The 7,224-nt window shown below is 51.2% G+C and overlaps 1 long non-coding RNA gene across 1 annotated transcript; it reads left to right on the top strand.

The window, feature by feature from the left end:
* Window positions 1-2,840: 2,840 nt before the first annotated feature.
* LOC141025626 (uncharacterized) lies at window positions 2,841-6,692 on the top strand. The gene is made up of 3 exons (XR_012187774.1): window positions 2,841-3,262; window positions 4,756-4,827; window positions 6,417-6,692. It is a non-coding gene; the product is annotated as an uncharacterized lncRNA (long non-coding RNA).
* The last annotated feature ends 532 nt before the right edge of the window (window positions 6,693-7,224 follow it).

Here is a 7,224-nt window from a genome sequence, read left to right on the forward strand (position 1 = left end):
GCGTTGAGTGGACAGGGAGCACCGTCTTGTGTCGTGTGTCTGGCTGGAGGAGGAGATGGCAGAGTCATTCCGGTGTATGGACCTGGTGTATAGTTCATAAAATTATGCCGTTGCTTGGCCCTGCTGCAGAGGTCTTTCTCTTTCCTTTCTGAAATAAGGGTACCAAGTGTAAATATGTAACCCCCTCAAGTCGATTAAGTGTAAGGGCAACTCCAAGGCAAGGACACGTGTTATGTCCGCCCAACAATGGCTCACGCATTGCGTGGACTTAAAAATATAGGCGTCTCAAAGGGATCAGTCGCCTCGCACGCCGTCAGATGTAAAACGCTGCAACCATTTGATCTGTTCCAAACACGAGCACTGCTGTTATGGCGGGGTTGTAACAACAGAGCAACCCCTATCCGATAGTGCAGCCCGCCAATGTTTGTCGGACCGGCGTCCTGTCCAAAGATGCCCCAAGGCAACACCGTGTAGCCCCCAACAATGCTCCAATGCAACTTCGGCGATGCTTCATCACACGATCATGCGCCCCCGCCGCCTCGACGATGCTTCAATGCAACTCCGGCGATGCTCCATCACAACATGCGCCACCCCCACCGCCCCCGACGATGCTCCAATGCAGTGGCGGAGCCACGATTGGACCTAGCCCCAGCCCCATGCATGCTACAGTGTTACTACAGTGTCAAACAGTACACAATATGCTATAGTCAAGGAAGGGTATTTTCCTCACAGCCCAGGCCCAGGCCCCCCGGCCTGGGTCCTGTCTCCGCCACTGCTCCAATGCAACTCCGACACTGCTCCGTCCCAACATGTGCCACCCCGCTGGCCCGTGATGCCCCAATGCAACTACGACAATGCTCCATCACAACATCGCGGCGACGGTGCTCCATCGTAGCGCGGTGGCAGCAACTGCGGTTGCTGCTATGCAGCGCACGACAGCGGTAGCGGTTGTTGCGATGCAGTGCGTGTGCGGTGACGGACGGTGGCGGGGACGATAAGTAGCTAGGCCGTGTCCCTCACTGCGTCAGTGGTCGGTGGTGGCTTGTTGCTACTTCGTTGGTGGATGTTGCGACGCAGCGCGCGACGGTGACAACGGTGGTTGTTATGCAACGCACGACGTGATGGCGGACACGACGATGAAGAGCGCGGCGGGTAGCGGCATCAGATGCTGCTATGAAGCGCACGACGATGTCGCGCATGCTGCGCGCAGCCTCTTCTACGAACGTTGGTGCCGGGAATGGGAAGCATGCGTGCCCTGCTTCGTCCCTTCGTAGCGTCGGTGGTAGCTGTGATAGAGGCAAAGGTGTCCCGATGTTTCGATGAGATGGTGGCTATCGTTTTCTGTGGGAGTCGATTTTGACGATCCGACTACGAACGTGCGAGACGTCGCGCCTTAGCAATCGCTAAACCAACTTCCGAGGGTTATTGACCACGCCGGAGCACGATCAACCTGACCACGAGGGCCTGTTTCCTGCGAGCAAACGAAGAACAAGCAAGAAACTAAGATTGCAATCTGGATATTGCGAAAATAAGAGGAAAGCTTTATTAATAAAGGTGGGGTTCTGTGATGCCTTGGTCTGGTCGTTGAACACAAACGAAGTACGCGAAGTTGCAGCTATGGCGAACTTTTAATCTAAACAAAACCCAAAGTCTAAACGACGCCCTAAGGGCTGTATATATGGAGGAAGAGGAGCGAATTTCATGGCCCTTGAGGGAGGGGTCCGAAACCAACCCTGACTCTTGTTTCCCCACACATACGGACTCTAAAAACAGCCTATACTTAAGTATTTCGAAATTACATGGGCCTGGCCCAATAATAAGGTGACGCAGCACCTAAAATAGCCTATGGACGAATATTATGAAGTGGCATCTTGTATATTTCGTCCAAGGCTTCATGCACTCATTATGGTGGCCTCAAAGTCCTGAAATCATCACTTGTAACTGCGTTCTTGTTCCCCTCGTGCATGCCATCATCTCCATGCTTGGTCTTGCTCCAGTGTTCATCCCTCTTATCCATGACAGGCCCTTCATTTGTAAGCAAAACAAATGTATCCAATTTAGGCAGTATCATATTCTCATGAACATTAGAATCATTACCAAGAAACGAAAGTACTTGATAATTTAATTGGCGTGCGCGAGCTCTAGTAATTGGTCCAGTATGTATAGCAGCAGGGGCTGTGGGTGTAACAATGGTATTGATGTCCTCATTATCCTCCCCTTCTTGAAATGAAGTCGTCCTCGACGGAAGCTCATCTTCCTCACCCAAATAAGGCCTCAAATCTGCAATGTTAAAAGTGGGACTAACCCCAAAATCTGCAGGCAGCTTAAGTTTATATGCATTATCATTTATTTTCTCTAACACTGTAACACCCCAATAATCCTGCTACAATAAACTCCTGCTACTGACTGCCAAGTCATCACAACTATTTTGCTAATCATCACTTTGTTCCAAATCAAATTCAAATTCATATTCAATTTGCATGTCAAATTATTTTCTTCAAAAATAAAACAAAAATGTTGGTTGGGTTGCAAATTTTCACTGAGGAATTATCATGTAGAAACCAACATCATTTGACTCATAGATAAATTCCTAGGATTTAATAAATGGTCCAACAACATTAAAATAAGCCATTTTTTTAAACAATTAGTCTAACTTTTTCGAATGCTCTGAAACTTTTTGTGCAGCCTTAGGATAACACCGGGTATTTATGTGCCAAGTTTCTTCTACAACTAAAATCATTTGCTACTAAAAGTAAATGCCAAATAAATAAATAATATATAAAAAGGAAAGAGCTAGGTAGACTGGGCTCTAGTCCACAGTGGACAACCCAACCCACCTCACATCATCTCCCTTCTCGCTACAGGAGCAGAGGGGAATCGTGGCGTCCATCCGCCGGCGATGGTCGTGCGTGGCGGCCATCCACGCCCACCTGGCCGCCTACAAAACCTCCCCCCGCGACCCCCTCGGCCGAACCCTAGCGCCTCCCCACTTCCCCTCCCCTCGCGCCGCTTCGCTCTCTCCCGAACACAACCGCCGCCATGCGCCGCTCGATCCCGCGGCCACCGGCGCCCCTACGCCCGAGAACCTTGCCTGGGAGGCTTGCCGGCCGTCGCCTCTTCTTCCTCAACCATTGGTTAAAGCCGGGGCGATCTACAGCGAAGGAATCGGGTCCTTCTTCGTCCTCGGCCGCGGCTTCTTCCCCGACGAACCCCGGCGCCGTCGGTCCTCCTCGAGCCCGCTGCCCTCCCCTACTGAACCACAGTGAGCACACGCTCCCCCTCGTCCCGTTGACTTCGATCCCCGAGCCCCCTAGCCTCTTCTCCGCCGCAACCGTAGCTCGCCTCGCCGCTGCGGCCACTGCTCGCGAAGCTTGTATCCGTGCACGTAGTCGAGCTCGTGGAGCTCCCAGGCCCCGAACGCGCACGCCTGCTCCTCCCCTCTTGACCTCTGTGCTCGATCCCGAGCATCACGTGCTCCGGCCGCCGTCGCGGGTTCGTTTCTGACGAGCTTAGGCCACCCCGCCTCTGGTTCTTGCTCCCTCACATGTGCGCCATCACCAGCACTCGGACGAGCCCTCCCGCGCCTCTTTTGGCTGCCGGAGTGGCGTTTCCGACCGTTACTGCCGCGCACTGCTCCCCGCACGTCCTTGCCCTCGCGCCTTGCGTCGCGCTCATCCCCTGGCCGCCCTGGCCGGAGCCAGCCCTGTCCGCGCGCGCCTGGCGCCCGTCCACGTATGCGTTCCGCCGCGCCCGCTGCTCCCTGCCGCCTCCATCCCGGAGCTCGTCCATGGCCGCGTCGTGATACATGTGCGCCTGCTCGGCTACTGCTTTGTCGCTGTTGTCGCTTTGCTGCACTGCTGCTAGTTACTCCCGCCACTGCCTGCTGATGCTGCTGCTACTTCTTCTGCTGCTGCTCCCCTCGCATGCGCACGCCCGCAGCCGCCGTCGCTGCTTACTGCTGCCCTGTGCTGCGTACTGCTGCTGCTGCTCATGCGCTGCTGTTGCTCATGCCGCTGCTATGCTACTGCTGCTAGCTGCTGCTGGTGCTTGGCCATGGCCGCGAGCGCCCCATGTGTGTGCTTGTGCGTGAGCACAGCCACACAATGGATGGCTAGTGCCATTGCTATATGGGGGTGGGCCTAATTAGATTAGGATCTAATTGCTGTTAATGCCATCCTCCTACTAATAGTCACTGACGTTGGGCCCTGCTGCCTAAAGAAAACAATTAAAATCATCTAAATTGAAGTAAGTTGAAGTATAGGCAATGACAAGGAGGACCCACTAGCACTGTTCATATGTTGACTGGTCAACCATTGACTGGTCAACACAACCCCATTGGCCCCACTGTCATACAGACAGGCTAGAGTATCACTAGGTGACAAAAGTTTATTCTGTTTTTAATTCAGATTTACATATTCCAGAATTTTTGAAAATGCATTAAACTTTGAAAATTCATAAAATAAACCGTAGCTCAGATGAAAATGTTTTCTACATGAAAGTTGCTCAGAACGACGAGACGAATCCGGATACGCAACCCGTTCGTCCACCACACATCCTAGCATAGAAAACACGCAACTTTCCCCTTCGGTTCGTTTGTCCGAAAATGCCTAACTTCGGGAAAGCATTCCCGGATGTTATCCCCCTTCGTCGGTAGCGTGTAGCACCGCGTTAGAACACGTCTAGCTTTGCCTGTTGTCCTGTTATGCACTTGCTTGCTCTGTATTTACTGTTTCTTCCCCCTCTTCTCTCCGGTAGACCCCGAGGCCGCTGCTGAGGGCCCGGTGATCGACTACGTCGACGACGACCCCTCCTTTCCAGAGCAACCAGGCAAGCCCCCCTTTGATCATTCCGATATCGCCCATTCCATTCTCTCATGCTTGCATTAGATTTTGCTACTGTTATTGTTTGCTCCTATTCTGATGCATAGCCTGCTTTTGTAACCTGCTTATTGTTACCTACCTGCTTATCCTAACTGCTTAGTATAGGTTGGTTAGTGATCCATCAGTGACCCCCACCTTGTCCTTGTTGCCCCTGCTTCATCATCGAAGACCCGATCAACGGGATCGAAGACCAGGCCCCGGCACCGCACATCACTTTCCCCTTAGTTGCTCGACACTACTGGGTTACCATCGAGTGCCGAGGGTAAGACCTCATTAGCACTTCTGATGTTAACCTTGTAGTGTAGCTATTCGGTCGTGGTCATCGAGGGTGATTTCCTCCTTAACCACTTCCAATACGGCTCTGTCGTGCAACCCCTCAAGTGTGAACCTCGAGGGTGGATCCTCTTATGTTCACCTTGATGATTACATCGAGTGGAATTCACCGGGGGTGATTCCTCGGGTTTTCCCCTTGATGTTTGGACACACGGATACTTGGACTTTACAACTGTTACTTGGAAAGGCGGGTCGACCCTGAGGGGTACCCGCGAGTGATGTGGAGACGAGTTGACCTAGAGGGTGCCCGTGAGATAATTACGAGGCGTGGCCGGGCATTCCTAGCCCTTGCCGCAAGTCCTCGAGACGGGGCGACGGGGTCACATCTTTCGTGAATCTCTGCTTGTTACCGCACGTTCCTAATCCACTACGATTTGGATATTTGATGCGAGGGGCCTCTGGCCTGATAGCACTAACCATCACGTGGGCATAGTATGGGCGTTCTGCGTCGTATACATCAGCCAAAGCTTAATAGACGTCAGCGACTGAGCGGCGCGCGCCGGGTTGGACTGGTAAGCTCCTGCCTTTTTAAGGAGGTAGCTAGGTCTGCTCACCGGCCGCCCACGCAACGTGCAGGAGTTCCCGGGGCGATGGCCCATGACCCTGGGGGCATAGGTTTAGTCCGGCGTGCTGACCTCTCTATTAAGCCTAGGTCGGGTTGCGGCGTATTGTTTGGCCGAGGCCGGGCATGACCCAGAAAAGTGTGTCCGGCCGGAGTTAATCGAGCGTGGTGGGTAAGTTGGTGCACCCCTGCAGGGAAGAAAACATCTATCGATAGCCTGTCCTACGGTAACGGACACTTGGAGTTGTATCCCGATCGATACAACTAGAACTGGATACTTGTGATGAGAATTGGATTGTGATGAGAAATGGATAGTATGGCTCTGGGATTGCTTTCTCGCAGGAAGTCGAGAAAGGATCTCTGGCCGAGGTTGATAACACTACTACTACTTTACTTTATGCTACTCTACTCCCTCCTGTTGCTGCAAGATGGTGGTTTCCAGAAGATGCTAGTCTTCGATAGGCTAGGCTTTCCCCTTCTCTTCTGGCATTCTGCAGTCCAGTCCACAGATACAGCCCATTTCATTGATACCGATGCATATGTAGTGTAGTTCCTTGCTTGCGAGTACTTTGGATGAGTACTCACGGTTGCTTTGCTCCCCCTTTTCCCCCTTTCTTCTTCTTTCCGGTTGATGCAACCAGATGTCGGAGCCCAGGAGCCAGATGCCACCGCGATGCTTACTACTACGTGGAGGCCGCCGACGACTAGGAGTAGTTAGGAGGCTCCCAGGCAGGAGGCCTTGCCTTTTCGATCGATGTTGCTTTTGTGCTAGCCTTCTTAAGGCAAACTTGTCTAACTTATGTCTCTACTCAGATATTGTTGCTTCCGTTGACTCTTATGTTTTCGAGCTTATGTATTCGAGCCCTCGAGGCCCCTGGCTTGTAATATAAAGCTTATATTATTTCAATTTGTGTCTAGAGTTGTGTTGTGATATCTTCCCGTGAGTCCTTGATCTTGATCGTACACATTTGCGTGTATGATTAGTGTACGATTGAATCGAGGGCGTCACAAACACCTTAAAAGGACCATCAACACGTGGCATTAGCTTTGATTTGCGCAAATTAGGAAATCTATCCTTACGCAAATGTAACCAAACAAGATCTCCAGGTGCAAACACAACATGTTTTCTACCCTTATCTCCAGCAAGTTTATATTTAGCATTCATATGCTCAATATTTTCCTTAGTTAACTCATGCATTTTTTAAATCAATTCAGCACGTTCTTTAGCATCAAAATTAACCTTCTCCGAAGATGGAAGAGGCAACAAATCAATAGGTGCACGAGGTAGGAAACCATACACAATTTCAAAAGGGCACACCTTAGTAGTAGAATGCAATGAACGATTATAAGCAAATTCAATATGAGGCAAGCATTCTTCCCACATTTTCTTATTATTCTTCAAAACAGCCCTAAGCATAGTAGACAATGTTCTATTGACTACTTCAGTTT

The sequence above is a fragment of the Aegilops tauschii genome, chromosome 6 (assembly GCF_002575655.3).
Source record: "Aegilops tauschii subsp. strangulata cultivar AL8/78 chromosome 6, Aet v6.0, whole genome shotgun sequence".
NCBI lineage: Eukaryota > Viridiplantae > Streptophyta > Magnoliopsida > Poales > Poaceae > Aegilops > Aegilops tauschii.